The sequence below is a fragment of the Pholis gunnellus genome (assembly GCF_910591455.1).
Source record: "Pholis gunnellus genome assembly, chromosome: 17".
In the NCBI taxonomy this organism is placed as follows: Eukaryota; Metazoa; Chordata; class Actinopteri; order Perciformes; family Pholidae; genus Pholis; species Pholis gunnellus.
This window is the reverse complement of record NC_136544.1, coordinates 9,572,318-9,596,507: the sequence shown is the minus strand read 5'-3', so window position 1 is coordinate 9,596,507 and position 24,190 is coordinate 9,572,318.

Below are 24,190 nucleotides of genomic sequence, written 5' to 3'. Positions count from 1 at the left end.
CACTGACAACGGATTTTATGCATTTTCCTACAATATCCGCTCTTGCAAACCAATATTCCCTCGTATAAGCTTTTATTAAACTTTTTTTATGGTCATGTTTTGGCTCTCACGATCCTCCGTTATTAGGGAACAATTGTGGTCTAGGTTTAATATTGGAAAAGCTCCACAGTGACTTAAAGCACAAGACAGGATGTTCACTTTTTTGACATTTAACCGGATCCAGGATCGCTCCCAAACGTTTAGTGCTTTTGTTGCCTAAACCGAACCACGCACAGGACTCTGACCCCGGTCTCTCATGTCAAATTCCTGAGCTTTATACACCCACTTTCTACCCTGACCACCTCCTTCCAACTTGCGTGCGGTACAACAATGCAGCACTTCCATTGCTGGAAACAACATCGCAATGAACATAATCCAAACAGCATTAACATTTCAGATTGGAAAAAAAAAACCGTTGCACTATATAAATCCATCTGAATGAACATAACAGTTGTTAGAGACACTTTTTACAATCCAAATTAGGCTCATTACCCTTAAAAAGATGCTGCAATTTCAGGCACACAAAGAGCAGTGTGCTTTGAGTGCCACTTAAAGGGACTGAAAATAGCAAAAGGGTGTTCGTGCATTCACTTTGTGAGATTGTTCACAAGGCCGCAGGTAACTGGTATTGACCTCTGTAACAGAACTGTAACTGATCCTGTTTGGACGATATTGACCCTGTGTTGGGCCAGCTCTCTCACCTCCTTCTCCTTGCTGCTGGAAGCACCGACCTTATTGATCTCATTCTTTAAGTGTTACCATAAATTCCCTCCCCATTAGTTTAAACTGGACGGCATTTCGTCCACCCCATGATTCATCCAGACAGTCCTCCAAAGAGAGAGGGAGAGGAGATCTCTCCACTCTCTATGCCATCTTCTCCAGACTCTGCTCTTCATCCCTCCTGCAACGTGTTCCCTCCTCTTATATTACCTCTCCATCAGCCACTCTCCTTTTCCACCCTTTCACTCGCTCTCTCCTTTGTTTAAGTGTTGTGCCTCCTGGATTCCTGCAGTACAAAGTGCTCTCTATATGGGAGGGATTCAATTCACCCATAATTTGGTTTTGATCCTTTTTATCTGCGCCATTTGCTTGTTGGAAGTGTGGTCGCTGTCTTCCTTGTTGATAACTATAATGTAGTGTACTGTATACTAAAATGTGTATACTTTTTTTAAAGGGGAATAGTCAGTTTACAGCAAACCGGCCCTGACAGAAAACCTTCCCATGAAACTGAAGTACTCTTCCTGAACGGGCTGTTTTAATGGACCACAGATGAGTTTCAACAGTACACACAAGAGCTGGGTGACATTACATTTGCAAATAAATGTTGCGGTTTGTGTGAGCTCACTTGTGTGCCAGATATGTGTGGAGGTCACCAAGTAGAACAAAAAAAGTTACCTTTATGTTATCTGTTCAGAGAAACATTTAAACACATGCTAAAAAAGGGTTTGAATTACCTCTTGACCCACAGAGAGCAGCAGACAGGCACCAACCAAACACCATGGCAATGCCAACGCTGACAGATATCGTTTCTTGCCTCCTATCACATATCTCATGATTACCCCTCTCCTCCGTCAGTCCTACAGCTTCTCAGGTGTCATGTGATCGCCAAGCCCTGGGTTCAATTCCCCAGGTGAGTGTTTTTGAAAATCTCCTCGAATCATTTCACTCAAGCGTTCGCACCGAAGTGTGGAACGCCGGACGGACAAATCATTTCTTGGCGAAGCCATGTGTAAGACTTTAAGTGTAGACACGGCAATAATAACGTTGGTATGGAGCCATGCAGCCTCGTCAACTCAGGGGCTGTTTGATGGATGTCAGCATTATGCACCTGAGCGTTCAGTTCAGTAAGCAGCTGCATTATTTCCAATAGAGATTTCAAAGCAGCCCACAAACTCTCGGGAGAACAATTCTCAGGCTCTATTGTGGGAAAGAAAATAGAATTTTATGGTGCGTTAATACTCTGTTGTCTATAAATCGTAACTGTATTTGGAGAGCTGTGTGCGGCTCGATTGTGCTATTTTCACATCTATGTTCTCGTGTGTGTGTGTGTGTTTTGTTTGGACATATGCATACATGTGCGATCCGGCAGGAAGAACTAAATTGGCTTCAAGAGATCGAAGTGGTCATTTAATCAGTCTTTCAAACACACGGCAAATGGTGCAGGAAGTTCTGATTAAAAAGCCTGTGCATCAGTGTAAGGAGCTCACCCACCTCCATGGCAGCCAGTTAGCTGATTAATACCCCAGAGGACCCGGTAACCAACGGCCTGCACATTACTACTGCCGTCTGACAGGCGGAGGAGGGAGGGGGTCGGGAGAGAGAGAGAGGGAGGGATAGAGACCTGACCCGTGCGCTACAATAAATCACCTCCATCCAGCACACTTATACACTGTAATGCTTTTATTTGTATTCATATAAACTACAAGCATTTGAACATAAACCGTGAGTACAACACTGCTGGGCGATGTGTTTTTCCATGTTTACGCACCACAGGAACACAAATAGCAGCTCCTTTTCTTTCCAAATGTCAGTAATTGCAGAAACAAAACAGAGCCGCACCTTCAGCGGTTGATGCTGTAAATCTCTCAGCACCCGTTCGAGACATTTAAGACAAAGCCAGATGTGAACATGTACGGAGCAGTTTAAAAAAAATAATTTATTCCTACAATGTCAGTGTGTGAGAGGATACTGCTGGATTAAGATGTTGTTAAGGTTAGGCAGCAAAAACACTGAAGCTTTGGTGTAAGATGTCGGGTAAATGTGACCACAATAATCTTGAATAGTATTCTGGCCAACCAGTACCTGTCTGCTCTTCTGGAGACCCCTGGACCAACCAAGCCCAAAGGACCTCCTTCAGCTTGACAGGCACCAATAACTAGGGAATGGTATCGTTAGGATTTGATCAATAGTACTCTAATTGATACTTCTTGTCGGTTTGGTTGTTTATTGATACTCTTGTGGGGTTTTTTTCACTACTAAATAATTGCCCCGAAACTCGGGGGGGCAACCCTGGAGTATCAATAAGGTCCGGAGTTGACGGTTCTGCTATCGGTACTTTAGAAGTTGTGGAGTGAGATCTCTGTGGAAAAAAGCAGCGTCTCAAACCTCCTCTCTCTGTCTCTGTGCCTGTTTTTGCACGAGGGGCCGAGTCGTGCTTTACTCTGACAAACACAGCGACTCAGTACAGAGTGAGACACGCATCTCGGCAGAAAGCAGAAAAAGATCCAAACTGTGGCTACGTTTTACTCCAGTAGATGCTGAGAACTCTCGTTGTCACTAATAACAATAGTTATTAATAAGGGAAGCAGCTGTGTTGATTATTTTCGAATTAATTGGGTAGTATCGATTAAATCCTAACGATACCATCATTAACATAACACTAGAAACTAATCTAAAATGTCAATAACATAAATAATATTCCTGAGAGATCAGTCATTCCTCCTGTCAACCTTTTCTAATTCAAATAGTCCATACTTTAGTGAAACCAGATTTCTTCTAATGTACCAGCTAATGTTGACAGAACCTTCAGTCAAACTCTTTTGATATTTTATCAGACTTTTTTTAAATGTGTTATCCAAAACAGATTGTTTCCAGTAAAGACTGCAGAGGCTGACTCCTCGTCTTCAACCCTTTGATTGGTTTTAAAAACATTGGACATGAATCCAAAATAGAAACAGCTTCTATTGTGGATGGATCACAACCTCAAGACAAAACAAAACTACAATCCACCTCCAAATACAACAGACAACTTCCTACTATTAATTTCTAATTCAACATTTTTTGTAACACAGGAATGCTTGTGTTTTCACAGACCGGAACATGTTGAAATGACCTTACGTCTTTAATACCCCCATACTTCCCCCCACATATTTACCTCATTAGGTCCATTAATCCGGTCCTGTGCTCCTGCTGCTGCTCGTATTGGACCTTTTTCATTATCTGGCTGAGTTACTGCTCAGGACCACAGAGTTTAAGGGCCACTTGAATATCCTCCGAGGTCAAGGAAGGAATTAGATTCCTGTTTTGGAGCGTTGCTCGGTCCTGTGTGTGATGGCTTCACATCTACAGTATACAGCCTATAATGAGACGGCAGTTTGACTCATGCTGCGCCGATCGGAGGTCACCGGCTTGCTATGATGTGATGCAGGAATTAAATGTCAATGAGTATTTAATCTATCGGATTCTGCATTGAGGTGCTGCTTGATAAGGTCGTGCAGAGCATAATGATGTGTTATGTTCGGTGTAATGTGTTTTTTAGTGGACTGCTCTTGCGCAGGCAACTTGGCAGTGATTTTAAAACTACATTTATTATTGGAGGCGCTGTGGAAAAAGGGTCTTCACCTTCATTAAGAGCTTATGCAACAACGTTTTCAAGGTAATTTGTTAGCTGTCCTTCTTGGCAGCATTTAAAAGGTTGAGATACACTTTACTTTGTCTATCAGCCAGACTAAACTAGACTATTTTTTATAAGATTAATCAAGAATATGTGGAATGGGTACACTCTGATCCACCGTAACATCTCTGTCAAACAGATACTTTATATTGGTGAGATAACATCATATCTAAGTGGGGGTTTTAATAGGAGTGTATACACTTCAACTAGAGATCCCTAACCTGAGATAAGTGAGGCTGGTGGTCCATTTGAAAATCGTAAAAGAAACGCCTGACAGCTGCCTCTATTCTCTGCACACACACACACACACACACACACACTCGCAGAGTCCACCCACTGACCCCGTTCACCAATATCTCCATTAACCAGAGCACAGTATGATTTCATTACATCAGGCTTAATTGTGTTCGCTGCATCTCGACGTGCTCTGGTAGAAACTGTGGCGTGAGGGCGGCTGGAGGAAACAGAAGATGGGAATGGCGACGGGGACACAGGGCAGAGGGGATGTCAAAGCTTTTATTCACCGGCTTTTAAAAAGCTCTCTATTCCACACCACTGCATTTCCCCCTCCGCGGGGCTGAGAGCATGTCTGCACTGAGAAAATCACCTCCAGCCTCCATGCCGCCTCGCAAACAAACCACACCAACATTATGTACTGGTCTCTGCACTACAGGCCAAATGGAGTACAGTATATTTACCAATGTAGTGAGGCAGGAGAAAGAGGTGATGGTTTGGATGTTTAGCAACTCATACTGGTGTGCTTTTTATCCTAGTTAAGGGGAATAAAAGAGGGGGGAAAGCTTACCGGGAATGGATGGAAATGGGTTGAGAAAAGCAGGGATTGAAAATGAAGATAAATAAGGAGCATAGGTTCTCCAAAACCTTCACATTTAAAAACTGATTCACATAACTACCGTTTAAAATGCTTGATTATGAAGCAGGGCTTTTTCCTGACAGCTGGTGCCTATTTACATCTATTGTGTAATCAATTTGGACAGCTGCAAAATGCCAGCAGTGGGATCAAGACCTGCTAGACCTCACTGTTTGGTATTAAAGGATTTGGCCCCGTCGGGACTAAAAGTTGAGGTGATTCGTGGCCCAACACCTGACATGGTTTGGTTTCTTAGTCCACCGACTGGAGCTGAAACACCTGCTGTGACTTAACGGAGTTTTGTTCACATGTCAGTCCATCCAGACTCCCACTGCTGTTTCAACTGTCACAACACGGCAAAGACTGAGGTCCTGTGTGCTAATTTCAGGGCATGACCTTTTGTCGGTGTGTGTTCAGACACATCGGTATGCTGGTATGTTTACCTAATATGGTACTTGTGTGCACCAGTATAACTTTTGCATTAATAGTGAAAACCCATTTTTGTAGAGTGGACTGGAAGTGCCAACTCCCTCACCAAAAACTAGTCCTTTTTGGCAGCTACATGGCTCTGTGAATGACAATGATGGTCTGTTGGTCCACCACTTTAGTGGAGACTGAAATATCTAAACTGCTATTGGATGGATTGCCATAAAGTGTTTACAGACATTCATGGTCCCCGGAGGATGAATCCTAACTTTGATGATCCCCTGACTTTTCCTCCATAATGTTGACATTTGTAGTTTTTAGTGTATTAACAAATATTGGATAGATTTCTATGAAATTTAGTAGAAACATTCATGTTCCCCTCACAAGGAATTGGTGATCCTTTAGCGCCATTATCAGGTCAAAATACTAAAATGTTCAATACTGTTCACCAAGTACTGACAAAACTAATGACATTCCCATGAGCCTCAGCTGTACTGAACATGGTAAACATGCAAGCTGAACATCTGCATGTTGACATGAATTCACATGTAGCACAGCCTCACAGAGCAGCTAGCATGCCTGTAGACTTCAGTCTAGTTTCAATTTTAGTCTCAATATTTTAGTACATCAAGCCTTTTGTCAGAACATTCAAAACAGTGGAACTGGTCCAGATCCCTTTACCTTTTAATGAGCTAATCAGTGGTACCGGGAAACCACATTGAGATTATATGGAACCTACTCAAAAGTTAGAGTTGTTATAATTGCAGGAGAGGGAAAAGACGGGGGGCGAGTAACAGCTTTGGCTGAGAAAAAGGACAAAGAAAGAAAAGAGTGGACTAAGGAACACAGGAAGAGAAATGAACAGAGACTTCCTCTCATCTACACGGATTCACATGTTGATGTGACTAAAATAAAGACATCCACTTATTCTGCCGTGTCTCTGTTTTTTCAATCAGGCCCTTACAGGGAATAGTTTTCGGTGCAGCCGTTTGTAGAATCACAAACTGCTCCCCGATCTGCAGTAAAAGAAGAATCTACCCCCAAACCAGTTGAAAGGCCTGTGGTTAGCCAATAGCTTTGACTGCATCGAGTGCTAATCTAACGCTGCAAATGTTTTCAACCAGATTTTGAGTTTACGATTCGGAAACTATTTCATTGAAATTGCATCCAGGCAGGTTCAGAGTTTTGTACCTTTGAAGAAAAGAGTCAGGAGATTTTATTGTGCTTAATGCGGTGTTAAACTAAAGCAGTAATGAAACCCTTACTGGTGACCATGCCTATTTTCACATTTTGTTTTCAACAGTTATTACCTGTAACCACGGTTGGATGAACTACCTCCATGTGTGCTGTGTGAAATCTGACCTTTAACAACACAGATCATTGCTGCTCAAGTATATTTTGTGTTTCCCTGACGTTAGGTTGAGGGTGTTGAATCTCTCGCGCAGCCTGCTTAACTTTTCCAAGAAGTTTAAGGAGAATGTAGCTTTCTTTGTGTGGAAATAACCTCTAGATTTATAGGCCGAGTGAGTTCGTACTAGCAAGAAATTTGACTTGGAACGACTGCGCTCATTAATATAAACACTTTAAAATGGTTTAAGAATGCAATGGAGAGTAGATTTAAGAGAGTGGAGAGAGAGCTTTCCCCTACTTTTATACCCAACATCAGAATTTCCACTAAACTGGATCCAACACATCTCGGTTACAGTACTAGGGCTGGGTTACACCTCTTTTACAGTCCCGTTACCGATTGAGCGTAATAGTATCCGAGTTCCACATTTGACATAACGCAGTTCTCTCTGGACCTGGATAGTGTTTGGTTTTGGGGTTTGATGGAAAGTGTCAGTGGATGGAGGTGAAGATGAGCTCGCCCCACGACAAAGGCACCATGCAGAGAAGAGCAGCTGCTGTCTGTAGGCTGCAGAATACATCAGCCGTGGTGACAGCAGAGGATGCAGAAACTTCAGAACCACAGAATATGGTTTACACCTGCAAAACCTGCTGCATGTTTGAGGCTAGATTATAAGGAATACTACGGTGGCGTCTGTGAGTCTGCGACAACGGAGACTACAGAGAAACATTTCTATCAGCGTTTGTTTGGTTCCGACTTTGGATTTAGACAGTTAAAGTTTATAACTATAAATCCTTACTGACTTTTTCCTTTTACAAATAAAACACCTGCACCATCCTAATTATAGACCCGCGGTAATACAAACAGCCGAGTGACGCCAAAGTGCAGTTTACATGACAAACGTTCTTAACGTTGCCATCACTGAGCTCATTATAGACCAATAGAGAGCTCCATGCTGCACAGATGCTTTCATCCAAACCAATTAATGCACTTTTTGCATTTACATCCGAGCTCACCATAGAGACGGCGATCTGTCTGAGGTTGTGACAGGTTGCAACGATTTCTTGAGGTGACGGTTATGATGAACACGTCCACTCTCCACCTGCAGACATGAACCCAGGTCTTTGTTTTTGATCTTCCCCCAGCTGTCTGATGCATTCACTCGCTTCTTTCGGCCGATGCACTCATAAATGAGTCACTTATATTTCATGTCGAGGAGCAGCTCTATGAGACACATTGTGAAATCTGGCCCAGCAGCCCTTGCTGCACAATGTGATTCTTCAGTACATTAAGCCAACCTTCTCCACGCAGATGCATTTCAAGCCTGACGGTGACATATTACTGTTATCACGATGTTGTGCATTAGTGGTGCATTATGCAGCTCTTAGCACGTAATGTTATCGCTGTTTGCGCTGAATAATAATCACGTCTAAATGGTTTGTTGTATGAGGTGCTTGTTTTTAGGCTGCTGGAGAAAATCACCACCTCCTTTATGTTTAAAGGTCCCGACATACCATAATAATGCAGGAACAGCTTCCCGATAACTTTGGTTATAGAAATTGGTCCTAAATCTCTGACGCTCCCAAATTTTGATGGTCTTTGTTTTCTTTGGGCTCCAAAGTTCTAAATCCGACCGGATCCCAGTGTAATCGAGCACAATGCAAAATTACATGAAATATACGAGGCGCTTTCCTTTTACTCTGGCAATACTTTGACTCAATGAGCTTTGGCGGTGCATTTTGAAGCACTATATCCATTCAATTTTAAACTTTAAATGTCTTGCCTTTTTTTATTTAATTTTTTTTTTTATGGCATCCGATCAACATCAGCTGATATTCGTTCTAAATGGTTTGATACGTGGTCTCTTTCAAGGCTGATCGGAAGAGCCAATAAGATGAAGCATCCATTCCGAATTGAAGCGTTTACAAAACTCATTTGCCTGCTTTCTTGCATGCTCTTAAATTTGCTCTGAGAGCGACACAGCTGGACACACACACACACAAACACACGTTCCAAGCTCGCTGCAGTGCATCCTGTCTGATCAGCTCAATGGGTTAACATGTTAGACCATAACTTAACCGATAGACCGGTTGGCATAAACTGGTCGAAAAATGTTCTCGATGGTTAACCGAACACTGATTGGCTGACATCAGTTTTTCATTCAAAATTTCATTAATTTAATTCTATTCTCACCTCCAGAGCTCCTCAAATGCTTTAGTCACTGAGGCAAGTTTGTGATTTTTGAAATATTTTGCTATAATATCATTGACTTGACTGGTTAGAATTTGAATACATTGTAATTTCTTTGCTGTTGCTGATTTAGCATGATTTCACTCAGAGTTGGTTCAACATGACCTCGACAACCTTGTCTGAAACTAAACCTCTGTGGCCGTGAAGCTTATGTTGTTGTAGGTTCCAGACTCTATGCCAATACCACCAGTGCCATAAAGCTAACAAGTGCTCATTTAGTTACTCTCCTCACAGCACTTAGTGAAATAATGCAGTTTAAATGACTCTCTCTAAGCGCACCTTAACTGTATCTGTGTTGTGGGGTGAACAGGACCTCTGAGTATTTTTGCTTAATTACAATTATGAAAGAAGCGGCCATATCGTCCCTACAACCTCACCCACTTATTGATAAGATACAGACGCAGGGTTTGTCCAGTAGACCTGCTCACCTGCCGTCATCAAAGAGAAGAAGCTGCTCTGAGTTTATCCTGAACTACGAGCCAAAGAAACCGTTTCTCTGCTCTGGCTGCTTGGAGAGAAGAAGGGTGAGACCAGACAGGAAGCAAGGGGATGAATGCTGGAGTCTAATATAATACAATTTAGTAGGAGCACTTCCATAAAAATGGTGAGTGGAGCCACGTGGGCTGGCTAACGACAGGCACAGCTGCATCTGCAAATTTGCCCAATCCCTGAGCTCCGTAGAAAATGATTGTCTGGCCGTCAGTTAGTGCTCCTTAGGTTCAGATTAGATGGATGTGCCTTCTTCTTCTGCTCGCAAATTTTCTGTTTTTCTTTCGGGTAGACAACCACTATTCACTATTCACAGTACCTTTCAGACGGCGTTTGGTATCGACGTGTCAATAGCGAAGTAATATATTCATCCAACGTCTGAGAAGCGGTTTCTAGATGGAAAACAGCTTAAGGCTGGCTCAGACAATGGGTCTCACATACTGTGGTGAGATATTTTTGTTCTATCAGATTACAGCATTCTGAATGTGTTGTGGAATAAAACCTCATTGATAAATTCACCAATGCTTAAAAGTTTACCGGCGCAGTTATGAATATATGTGATGACTTCTTGCCACTTGGAAACCATAAGCTTTCCATCTTTAAAGGAGAGTTTCTGTTAAAGAGAGCCCGAAATGAACAAGCTTTAACAAGGAATTGTGTCTCAACAGATGTTCGACTCCATTTATAGATCAACCTGTTCACGCAAAGTCAGCATGCTACAGTGAAATCCATTACACCATGTCCCTTCTTCATTAGTTCCCATGCTGTAACAACACAAGCCTTTTTTGATCAAACTGGGGGGGTATAGGGAGTCTCTGCAGTTTAATGTGAGGCGGTGGTCAGTCGGGGGTCTTCAGTTTCACACCCTGGTTGTTTTACTCCGGGAGGCCTGAAGGGGAAGCTAGCCGAGCTGTTCGGGGATCCAGTGACGCTGTAGGAAAACATGGTGTAAAAAATGGATGGGAACACTAACTTCTCCAGACAGATGTGTTGATAAGCCCTCAAAAGGGGAAGATTCAGTGTGATGCTGTGAGAGGCGAGGGGCAGCTCGGAGGAAAGAGAAAATGGGACAGGCAGGGGCTACAAAAAAATAAAGAACAAATACAAGAAAAATATTCTCTCTTTCGCCTTCTGCTCGGTTTGATTTACAGCTCAGTCATATTCTCTTTCAGAATATCCTCTCATCCCTCCCCCTAAATTAGCAGCTGTCAGACCCCCTCGCACTATACCGCTGATTGATGACCTCATCTGGGAGTTAACGTGACACACTTTGTGTCAACTTTTCCGACTGCTGCTCTCACGTTCTGCATGGTCTTCTTTACTCAATACCTTGAACCCTTCATAACTTTGCCACTTATTGTTACCTGAACTCTCGAAACCTCGACCCCCCCCCCGGCCACGCAGCATGTGGCGAACAGACAATAGCGCTTCATTCTTTTAACCAAGTAACAGGTTATAAATACTGAAATACTGTCAAATGCAGAGTTCTCTTAACCAAGACGTCTTATGTTTGACCCAGTGAGGGGAGAGGCTTCTCAACACACCCACATCCTCACGGTGTTGATGAAGCCGCAGAGCTGTGATTGATCACTGCTCCTTCACTCCGGTGCCATGGGGTTCATTTACAGTATGGGCTTGTCCTCTGAGTGAAACCTCGCGTTTCCTGCAAAGACACAAGGGTGAAGTATGGAGGTGTTTTCCTTTTTGGAAAAAAAAACAATTCCTCTAAGTCTTTAGATAGTTTTTTATCTCAACTTTGTATTGTGTACTTTCTCACAGTAATGGATCCTGCAGACTCTGTTTGTTGTAATCACCACTTTATCTCTCATTAAGAAGAGTCAGCAGTCAGGGATTAGTCAGCAGAGGATTCTGGTGAGAAAATAAAGCTTTTTTTTATGGCAATATGTTGACGTGCCAAGTGCGTTGTGGAATCCACCATTGTTCCAGCATGGCTTTTCGGAACAATAAAAGCCACTGTGGTTGGTGTGGTTTTCCACAAGAGGAGTAATTATCCATTAGACCTGTCGGGTATATTCAATGTTCTCTGGATGGTCAGCTAAAATGCATTTGTGGGATTTTAGTTTTTCCTGAAAGTGTACTCATTATCACAGGTAATAAGCTCTTACACATGAACCTAAGTGATGATACGACGCAACAACAACTCCAAATCACTTAACCCTCCTCAAGTGGTTTCATGTTAATCAATATATGTGCAATAGTATATAGGAGGTATATGTTTCTCAATCTTACTATATATATAAAGGTTGAATATAAAAAGATAATTATGCAAAACAACTTCATTATGTTTAATGTTTTACAAGCTAGTGTGTGTTTTAGAGCAGCAAATGCTCCTCATACGCTGCTTTATTGGTTCTGCGCTTGCTTATTATTAATGCTTGTTTTTTTCACTGTATTCAATCTTTTGTCATGCGTTCTTGGTTAGCTAAATGGCAGCAGTCCTTTCCAGCTAAACAACACAGCCACATATATTGGTAACATGCGCAGCTCAGTTTTGAATAAAAACATTTTTTAGATCCACAATCCACATGTGGACCGTCAACATGCCATTTATAGGCTACAGAAATGTGCAAAAGTTACAGAAATTCTAAATGGATGCATTACAGAAATCCGTGAGACCATAAAAACAATCCCAGAGACAAATTCTGTTTGTAACTGGAGTTTTAGATGCTTAAAACGGTTTCTGAAAGGACAACCGAGCAAGGAAAAGAACAGTTATGATTAACCACTTTACTCTTGTAATAACTGCTATGAAAGCCATGTTCAATCATTTTGCTGCTACCAAGACGCAACCCACCCAAATGAGTATGTGGTATCAAGACTTCTCTCACAACCACTAAGCCAGAAAATGTGTCTTTAACGTAACTGTAGCTTTCCCTGATTAGATATCGGAGACTTGAGAAGTTTTATAAACTGCGATCAACAGAATAGAAAAGCCACGAACTGAAAAGGGGTTAACGGACATAATTTCATTAGACGTGCTGTTCTTTTACATTTAAGCTCTTGTTTTTGTGTTTTCCTTATAAATCAAAAGTTGCATGTAATGGCAGTCTCTATAGACTGCTTCCTCTACTCTCCTCCACATCAGTTTCTATATATGGGCCTGCTGGGTCCTGCTTTGTTACTGCCAGACAGCTGTGTTAATAGGTGAGGTAACACGTTGAAGATGGGATTTCTGTAAAGGCCACTGAGCTGCCTACTGTTTTGTTGTGTTCTCTTAGTGTCTGCATGGGTTTTACTCCCAAAGACCAAAAACATGCAGGGTGGATGATGTATTGTAAACTCTAAATTACCTGTAAGTATAAATGTAACATCTCTGCCAACACACAAATGCTTGGACTCTATAGAGAAGAGAAGATGAACAGCTGTCATTGCGTGCATCCATTACGCACAGCTGAGAATATATTATATAGCTTTTATTCATCACATGCACATGAAAACTATCTCGGAGATATCTCATCATTATTAAACATCAGAAGGATGATCAATGATTAATTTATAGCGCTAATATTTAAACAGAATGTAAAAACTATTTGCATTAAAATGTAAAGATTGATACTATTTTAAGTGAATGCACTTTTTGAGTGCAGTGATGCATTCAAACAGTTAGACATGAACAAGAAACAGTAACTCAACCAATTATTCTAATATAAGTGGAGGGAACAACTGGCAGAACTTCCATGGCGGACCAGAATAAGCCAATGAAGTGATGCGAGTTAACTTGCATCACTGTATTTATTATGTAGAATGAAAAAAAATGAGCTATATGGGTTCTGTAGTCTTGGACGGTTGAAAGTAGAATTCAGGATCGTACAGAGTAAAAGTTCAAGTTTCATCACAGCTCTAAAGGTTTATCCTCTGGAGACCGTGGATATCTGAATCAAATTTAATTGTGCTCGTCTAATATTCGTCAAGACATTTCACAAGAAGCCAAATATGTCAACTTGCTGGTGACTGTAGAGGAAAGGTCAGATGATCTCCAAAGCCAATAGGATTCATCATCTGGGGAGCATGAATGTCTGCAGTCAATTTCATCTCTCCAATAATGTTGTAGATATTTCAGACCGACAGATAGAGCTGAGACAGTTAAAGGACAGCAGAGTAGGAAGGACCAGTAGGTACAGGCGTGCTCTTTGCTCCTGATCTTATTCATTCCTCTGATTATCTAACAGTACTGATCTTTATAACAAGTTGGCTCTTTAAAATACAGGATTTTTCATTGTTTGTTTTTGTTATTTTGAAAAGCAACGCTGCTGTATTTTCCTTTCGCTTGGCTTTTCAGGTATTAAAAATTGGTTGAGGGAGGCGACTTGCTGTACGCCATCTCCTATTAACTGCCGTCATAAATGATGACTTCCCCCAAATAGAGTTTATTCATCCAAGAGCAGGGAGGAATGGATATGATTCCTTCCACAGCAAGGCAGCCGTACTTTATTGTCTCAGCGGAATAGTCTCTGCCCTAGCGCATGCAGGAGATAATGCGTTATCATAAAACTAATTTCCAGGTCCATTCGCTGGCCTGAGGTGTGCTGTGGAGCAGAGCGAGCTGTCTGCTTACTGTCACCCACGCAGCCAGCTCAGTGCGGATGCGGCAAGACGTGCTGCGAGTATCCAGCATCTCCGACCCCGAGGAGAGGGCTCTATAGCAGCCTCTATAGCATCTATCTTTTCTATCTCCCAAAACATCCCCTCGCCTCTCTCTTATCTCACACTTCTGCATATTTACAACTCCGTATTCATCAGAAACACTTCAGTTGCTGACTTTCCCACATATCTTCTTCACCCACCTACGGAGTAAACACTGAGGGAATCCGCTCTATTTATCTTATTATGCATGGGGCTGGGTATTCAGTATTCATGTGGCATAGAGCATCTGGGCACTGCAGCTGCAGCAGAGGGTCAAGGCAAGGAAAATACGAGATCTCTGAATGTATTGTTGTTGACAGAATTAGAGTCCATTACAAGGTGAGAATGGCAAAGTAATTAAGGAAAACCTGATTGTTAAATTTGCCTCGCTTGAAACTCAGATTCTGTTTGTCCCCCACTCAGTGTTTGTTTTAAGAGCAGTTTTGAAAGCAGAGTTAGACCGCTTTCACTGTTTCACTTCATGTAACTGATATCAACAATGCTCTATGAAGCTCCGACCAGTGAAACGCTGCAGGATCACTTTCCCCTTGCCTCGTTTTTCAGCAAATCATCAAACTGGTGCGATGCCTCCGATCAGCCCTCAGTTCCCCGAGGTAGGTAGTGTGGTGGACACAGCCGTCTGGATGCAGGCGAAAGGCTTAATTTGTCCTTGTTTGTATGTGCATGTGTGTGTGAGCTGTTTATCTGTTTGTCATATATAAACTCGCATCAGGATGAAAAGCCAAGATGATTAGAGAGGAGAAATCATTCCTTGTCTTGTAATCAAACAAAGGAGGTGTGTCTCACTAATAGTAACACTGTGTGCATGTGTGTGTGTGTGTGTGTGTGTGTGTGTGTGTGTGTGTGTGTGTGTGTGTGTGTGTGTGTGTGTGTGTGTGTGTGTGTGTGTGTGTGTGTGTGTGTGTGTGTGTGTGTGTGTTTGTTCTGTCTCGTCTCATCATTTCTGTTTGCTTTGTATCAAGAAGAAGTTCTGAGCACATAAAACCAGGTGTATAAATGTAATATTGTGTACAAAATTGAATTTATTGTTGGCAATAAGTGGTTTCATTTTGCCACCCATGGGTGTCACAGATAAACATATGGTGCAGCACTGTTATTGTGTGGTTTGTGTGAGTTATAGGGTAGTTGCATCATCTGTCGGGTGTATACAGTTAGTCAACTCGAGTTTATGTATTCCTCAGTGTTGTATACAGTGTCTCAATGGTTCCCAGCCCGAACTGTCTAAAAGGAGAACAATGAACACCATGTTGTAGCAGTTAATAGAATTACAAAATGTAATTACAATCCCACAGTGGGATTAATATAATCAGCCCAATACAACTGTAGTAAATCCAGTATTAAGAAATCCAGTCAGACAAGTCAAAGGAATGGGTCCACTGACATTACTCAAAGCTGCTGACTCAGACTTCTGCCTGGAAGAGGTTGGGTTTGGTTTCCTATTTATTAATTACCTTTGCTCTCTGAGTTTTCCTGCTATCTGTGTCTGTTGCATGTAGAGGGAAGAAGAGGGAAAGAAACAGAAGATAGCCAATGAAGTCTGCGAGCTAAGAGTCAGTTATGGGCCGGCTTCACGTCTCAATGCGTCAGTATCCGCTCGGTTTGGGGCTGAATTTTAGGCTCCTTTAGCCTCTCATTGACGTGCCTGGAACAGTCTTGACCAGACACATTATGTTTTCAGGTTGTCCGTCTGTACGTAGGCGCGTTCGTCCGGATCCATTCATGGAAACAGAATATTTCAGGAACACCTTGAGGGAATGTCCTTCTTTCATATGCTAATTATGACAATTTCACACAAATGTCTATAGAATAAAATGATGGCGTGATGACATTTTGAAAGTGGAATAGATTGTTACACAGAAAATCATTCTCCTGTTGGCTACCACTGTGGAAATGGGCAAAAACATTGTAAAAAGACTATCAACATGAATATTATTCTTTGAAGTGTAAATTCATTCATTTCATTCCAAAAAGGTAGCCCTCAATATTGTCCCCATTTGCTGCAAAGTAAGCTTTTTTAAATTTCTCACGTATTGTTTCTTTGAAACGTGAATCACTAAGTTTATTTTTATCAGTTATTTCTGTTTACTTTCTCATTGCAATGGCACAAACTCTCTGTGTCACTTCCTGTTTGTTTGTTTTTTTACTGTGTAACAATATATTCTACTACATTTTTTAAAAACAAATTGTACTGGGCATAAAATGGGGTGTGCGCATTACGTTACAGTCCCATTTTCATGTTTCTCTCTCTGTTATTGGGAAAAGCAAATGTAACCCTGCCCTGAAATTATTCATCTCTATCGTGATACAAGGCGACAGTCAAGTAATGGATGTGGGCGAACTGAATCCCACTGAGTCAACTATGTTGTCCACACTACTTTATAGCAGAGCAGAAATAAGCAAACCGGATCCATGCATGAAAATTCATTGAGTTGCTGAACAGAAGCATATTTTAGTTTTTTTTTAGAGTTATACAAATATGAATAAATTAACGAAGGCAAAAAAGGGTTATTTATGAAGTCTTTTTTTCTGGCTGGTTACTTCATTAAAAGAGCATAACTTCATACAGTGAAGCCGAATATATATTTCCCTTTTCTTTTGCACAGGTGTAAATAGATGCAGTCTGTATACATATGGATTTGATTTATGGATTTGTACAGAGCACACGATGCACTGTATGTGGTGCTGTGTGAGACACAGAGGTTCACATTTCTAGACGGAGACAAAACGCTCTCTCTTCTTTATAACTTCATCTCCAGCTGAGGTTCATCACAAGTCCCGCAGCAACAAGTGCAACGTGATAAATTAGAATAAGTCTGACTGATGATGGGTTTGTGGTTGGGTGTGTTTGACTTGGTGGGTCGGGTTGTCCACCAGAGTGAGGTGTTACAGGATGAGGGCTCCCACAGCTGGCCGCCATAAACTCTCAGGTTTTATTTCCATCTTTTTTTCTGACTCTTGTTCCTCCGTCTCTATACATAAAACCAAGTGAGTAGGGACGGGGTGGTCCCCTCATTTCTACGTGGGATGCGGACAGATGGGAGAGGCCAGGGGCGGATTGGTTGATCTGCTTATGTGTTAACTGCTGCTGTGCCGGATGGTTTCCTCATGTGTCCCACATGATCCAAGTTGGTATGCAGGCCTGCAGTCAGCTCTCCCACACTGATTTCTCACCCGACAGAGACGTGTATAAACACGGATAAAACACAAACACTGAAACATAGCAGAGATCTTGATAGAAATGGTAGAAATGTGTCTGTGTCTGTGTGTTTGTGTGTGTGTGTGTGTAGTGTTTTACTCCTCGGCGTCTTGTATATTTATTTGTCAGGTGTTTTGACACCACAGTGAGGAGTTCAGCCATTTAAAACACATTGATGGACAGCTTTACTTCTTCCTCCACGATGTGGAAAGATGCCATTTTCCCAAAATATCCTCTCTCAGGGCGCCAGCTCACATTGCGTGCAGATGTAGATCGACCGACTGAAGCAGAGATGTGTGTTAGTGTTTCCACGTTTTGATTTCCGTACAACCTGCTTTGATTGCGCTCAAGAACTCAGAGTTGGAGGTGCGACATGTACTGTTTTACGCTTTGAAAATGAGAGCCACATTTCCCATAAAAACTGGTGCTTCCTGTCACTGGGGATGTAACTATTTCTCCCTCCTCCCTGTTGTCCCTTCAGTTATTTTAAAGAGAAAAAGGACGGATAAGAAGAACTAATAACAGCCCATATGCACTCAGATACTGTAGGGTTAAGCCGTGAAGTTGATGCTGTTTTTATATTAGAACTGGAATAAAGTTGGGTGTTGAAGGAATGCTTACTGTGAATACTGTCTTTTAAATAGTAAATATGGCATGTAGGCAAACAAAAGGTTTTTATCTGGTTTTAGGCAGGATCAAGGCACGATGGCTGAAAGCTTGTGGCAAATACAGAGCGGAAAACGTGTGTAACGTCTTTTTAATTGGAGACAGGATGTGAACAGCCGTTGCACATGTTCAAATCAGATACTCTGTTACCCGTCCATCCATCCAGCCATAAGAGGTTCTGCAGTGTTATCATGCTACTTCCGTTTTTGCTCGGCCAAAAGAAGGTTTTATCAGGTGAATGTAAACACGGTGACTTCAGGCTTTTGAACAATGACCAATGATGTCGTTTTTATGGAGAAGACAGCCTCTTCCTTTGCTTTGATGTAAGCTGAACACAGCTGTAGTCCTCCATGAAGTGGCACACCATTCAAACCTGAGCATTTGACACTGAAAAGATAAAGAGTATTTATTTAAAAATGTCTTCCTGTGTTTCTGTCTTTGGGCTGTAAAACAATCAGACACAATGTTGCACCGCGTACATATTAGTGCAGCAGTTGCAGATGGAGGCTGTCAACCCTCTTGGCAATACTTTAGTTGGTTCATGTAACTTTTCTGGTGTCTTAGGCTGAATCGAGCAACAATTTATTGATTTTAAATCGCCAATAAAAGCATCTATTAACAAAGGAGCGCCAAAACAGCTTCCATCTTCTTTTAGCCGAGGGTGACGTTTCTTTATGGGTTGAGTCGTGTTTGAGTTTCATCGCACCGAGCATATTTGAATGTGTCTCTGCTTGTTCCACAATGGGCATGCCTGTTTCCTTTTATCTATTTCAGACTCTTTTTTCTTTTTTTTCTTCTGCCTTTTCAGCTTTCTTGCAGTCTTGATTAATCTTGACAGAGGGAAAAACGTAGTTTGATTAGTGTCTCCATATAAGTGCTCCCTGCTGATCAAATTAAAATTCTGCCGTCTATCTGTCACCCCAATCTCAGTGTGGTTCTCTGCATTCAGGCCCTCGTATAGAAACCAGTCAAGGAGGGGGGAAGAGCTGCACAGAGACATTTCACACTGCTGATTTTGTTTTGTTTTTCCAGACTAACTTGTCCACAAAATCAGTGAAGTAAAAACTGAAGTACTGTTTTTAAAACTGTGGTGTTTTTCCACCGAATTGAGCTGTCTTAGATTACTTCCCTCCTCTTGTGTCCTTTCTGTTACTGTGGAGGGTTTTATCACCGAGGATTCATCTCTGACACGTAGCAAGAAGGAAACCCCCTTCGGAGCCCAGAATGTTAAAGCGGTGATAAGACTGCAGGGGAACCACACTCCGGGTCCGATGGGCGCACATATGGTGCTGCTTTTGACTGTGGTTTGTCTGCCGGTCTGCCACGCCATACTTTCTGGTTTCAGCATTTTACTATCATTTGCTTGAGGTAGTTTTCACAAATGCTTTTGGGTGTTTTTGTAAAAAGGGGGGAAAAAAAACTAAAAGTGCATTTCTATAGCCGAACATCAAGTCTGCGAAACACATTATGGACTTTCCCTTGAGGGATTTTGAAGTCTGTACAGTCAACTCTGGAAATAATTTGAATAATTTAAAATGTTTTATCTCTCCGAGTACCAGCTCACTGAGGTTTCTCTAACCCTCCTAAAATGTCTTCAAGTATCTAAACCCGATCTTGAATTGAAGAAATAGGAATGATTTGACGTTTTGGGAAATACACTTATGTGCTCTCTTGCTAAGACATATAAGAGAAGATTCATACCACACTCATGTTTGTACGGTCCAATATGAAGCCTCAGCAACCAGTTAGCTTAGCCTAGCATAAATACTGTACACATGGGTAAATGGCTAGCCTGCCTCTCTGCAAAGGTAACAAAATCAGCCTAAAAAATCATCTTGTACAAAAACCAAAGTAAAAAACAACATGTAATTTGGGATTCATATGCTGGATTTCTTCAGACTTGTTTCACTGTTAAATTACCCAGAAACAAGTGGAGACTCCAGGAAGTCAATAGTCCTGGCCAAGAAAAAGCCTGGCTCAGAACCGCCTGTAAAATGAGAAATAAATATGTTTTAATCTTGGGTTTATTTAGCGATTCAACACATGATAAATAATGTGTTTATTAGTGAACTTTAGAGGAGCTGATTCCAGTCTTCAAGCTAAGCTAAGTTAATTATTGTTGGCTGTTGCTTCATATTTACTCAAGAGTATCAATCTTCTCATCTATGAATAAGAATATTTCCCAAAAATGTTGAACAGCGGTTGAATGTAGCTTAAGTACATTTACTCAAGTACTTTACTTGCATACACATTTTTGTTACTTGTACTTTACTTGAGTATTTCCATTTTATGCAACTTTCTACTTCTACTCTACGACATCTCAGAGACAAATATTGGGCTTTTATACTCCACTGTATTTATCTGTAAGCTTTAGTTACCTCTCACATCACCGTTTTTCATCCCCTTCCTGTTAAGTGAAAACCACATATCTTCACATGTGTTGCTGTTGAATGTTTGTGATAAACTGAAGGATGAAGTGTTCCTTTGACGAAATCCTCCAACTTCTTAAGCTAAATAAACTGTATGAACTACTTTAAAAAGCCTCTTGGATCAGCTGGAAAATGCATCGTCCCAATGCTGAAAACAGCTGTTTTTCTTTTTTAGAGATACGTGGTTTTCACAGGACAGCGACGCTACAAACATGATGCTCTTACAGAAAATTATGAATTGCTGTAGATTCAACCACCCAACACTATATAGCGCAGTTAACATTACCGCTATAAACATCAACAGCAGTAAAACGCAACATACACATTAATGCATCAGTAATATTGATCTGGAAACATCTTATATATTAATAAAACACAGACGGTGTTCTTTTATACTGATACTTTAAGTACATGTTGCTGATAATACTTAAATATTTTTCAATTAAGTAAGGTTTTGAATGCAGGACTTTAACTGGTAGTATTCTCAGTGTGGTAGTAGTACTTTCACTTCTGAATACTTCCACCACTGACGTTGAATCTTTCCTTTAACACTTTTAACATCAGTCATAGTTTAGCTACAAAGACAAACTGGACAAATAATGCAACGACATCTCTGTTTATTGTATTATAGATGCTCATCTCATTTGCACACATTTTTGTTTAGTTTTTTTACATTTTATAGTGTATTTCTGTATCTTGTATCAACTCTAAGAAATTCACATTTACACAATGCATTTTACATTAGTAGGTAAGTACAGGTGACATTCAGCTTTTTCGGGAGCAGGTGCTGATCCGTCTGTATCAGCGAACCTCCCCATAGATTTCATGTTACGACAGATTACATGTCTGGTAGCCTCTGAAATGGAGGTACATAATGAAACATACTGTACATGCAAAACCTCTGCACAGTAGAGCTGATTCCTATTGACTAATAGCATATGTGAGTTTTGGAGCCGGAGTCTCAGGTGACATGTTTTTGTAATGCTACATGACCCTATTAGTTGCCAGTATTTCTAGCATGTCACCACACATCATGTCTTCATTGGCAACCTATGTGTATAAGTCTCTTAATATTGGTGCAAGGTTTATACAGTTTGCTTGAGTCTCCAAAGGTCGTCTGACTTACTAAAAACCTTAATCAAAAATACACACGAAATCATAATATCAGTGAAAAAAACATATAATCAAACTCCTGAACATAAAGACACCTGACACTGTACACAGGCACTTGAACTGTGGCACACTCTTTGAGTGCATTCATATTACTTCTAATAAGTGCTACAAAATAACATATCAGTTAGAAAAAATACTGACTCTAAAAAGTGTAATACTATTCATAACACAACCCAACAGGAAAACGTGAAGACAAATGTACAACAACAGAGTGAGGGCAAACCTAAACCTTATCCTTGAATGTGTCTTGCATATTTCTGTTTATATTCGGGTTGTACATTCTTTCATCGTGTTTCTCACTTCACGAGTTGCAGGAGAAAGAGAATAAGTCTGTTTTGGGTGGACGAGTGGGCTGCTCATGGGGAGACGGAGTCGAGGGGTTTCTTTTCTTTGAATCAACACTCGGGTCACTTAAACTGTGGCAGCGTCTGCTTTAAATGTAAGCTGCCACAGCTCGGATCAGGATGAATCACACCAGCTCTCTCAGCAGAGGAGTGAATCATACAGTCAGTGTGTGTGTGTGTGTGTGTGTGTGTGTGTGTGTGCGTGTGGTCACATGTCCACATTACATGCCCACATCAACGGAGGAGCTGTGAGCAAAAGAACAGCAGCGTTTTTATTATTTTACTGACTTGAGATGTCGGCGACCATGTGACCGATGCATGCAGCATCACGCAGGATAGAATGACTCACTTTCTGTCTTTCATGACATTTCTTATCTGTCGCTCACTAAACCCTGCAAGCTCTGCTGACAAGTAAACACGTCTTGTCTCTTCTGTAAAGTAATGGCTTGAACACGAATTGGCTTCCTTTACCAGAGTAAGCTAAGCTAACTGTCTGTTGGCAGTGTAGCTTTATATTTACTGTATGGGATATGATTATTTTATTCATCTTCTGATCCAAGTCTGAGGAAGAGAGCGAAAGTCATCATGTTGAAATCTGCTTCGTAGCATATCCACCCGTATCTTTCTACATTTTCTTACACAACAGCTGCTTTATATCTGTACCTGCCGACCTACCTACTCCATCGCACATCTACAAGTTGTTTACAGAAACCCCCTACAGGCGTGTTGGTCTTCTTAAAGAGGGACCCTGAGAAAAGTATGTACCCCTGTCGGAATGGCTGCAAAAAGCAGTGCAGTCAAACTCAACTACAGTACACTTCTTTTACAAGATATCTATCTATGTTGACTGCTTTTACAGTTACTGCAAGCAGAGGGAGGGAGGGAGGGGAGGGAGTTGCCACCCTGCCTTGCAACTAAGTGCTTTTATATCGCCATGGAGATACAGTAAATGTCAGCGGCCTCGGACTTGGATAAGGGGTCCGTAATGTCACGCTGAGGCTTCAAAGAGCGCTGCGCTGCCCCTCGGTTGTCCGCGGCTTTAATCCCGAGGAGAAGTGTCTGAGCTGAGCCGAGCGGAGGGTAAATGAAGCTGAAACCCTGAGGTAATTACTACCTGCCTGCCGGGACTTCTCTCTAATGGGCCCTCGTGTTGACATGAGCGCCGCCGACGATGCATTAGCGCCTCAGCGCTGTTTATCAGGCTTTATCACGCAGACAGAGCTTTATGCAAGACTGTAACAGTGAGTGTTTAGAGTGTGGTGGTGGCAGTGAGCTGAGGATAGTGAAAGGAGTTTGCCTCTGAGGGGTGTCCCAATTTCCCACTCAGTAGGCGTAAAGAGTGACAGAAGGGATTCCGGTTTGCCCATTTTTTTTTTTCTTCTTTTCAGTAATTAAGCATCTGTTTAACGAGCAGCTCTGTGTACAGGATTTACCGTTGACGTCACAAGACGGCTACGCTTCCCCCTCGGACACCGTCGCGGTGAGTCAGCAGAGCTCCACAGTCCAGAGATGTTTCTCTCACGTTGCACATCCAGGCTCCACAGAGGGCCGTGGAGGCACCCTGCTGAGTCGGCCGTGTAACTCAAGCCACAAAATGAAAGTAATGCACCACAAACAGGAGACAAACATTGGGCCGTGTTACATTATAAGCGCGAAATTACTGAAAGACAATCCCTGGAGTCGCTGCGATGGGGTCTATGATGAGTGCAGGAAGTCGATTACCGAGCGGGCTGCACACTTTCTTCCCAAATGTGAGTCACTTGTATCAGTCGGTGCAGCCAATCTCAAACAGTGACGCAAACATTTTACAAGACAACATGCCATGAAATGCGTCGGTGGCGAAAAACGATAAAAGAACAAGGAACTTCAGAAGACGTTGGTGACTCACAGCTCCCCCGCTG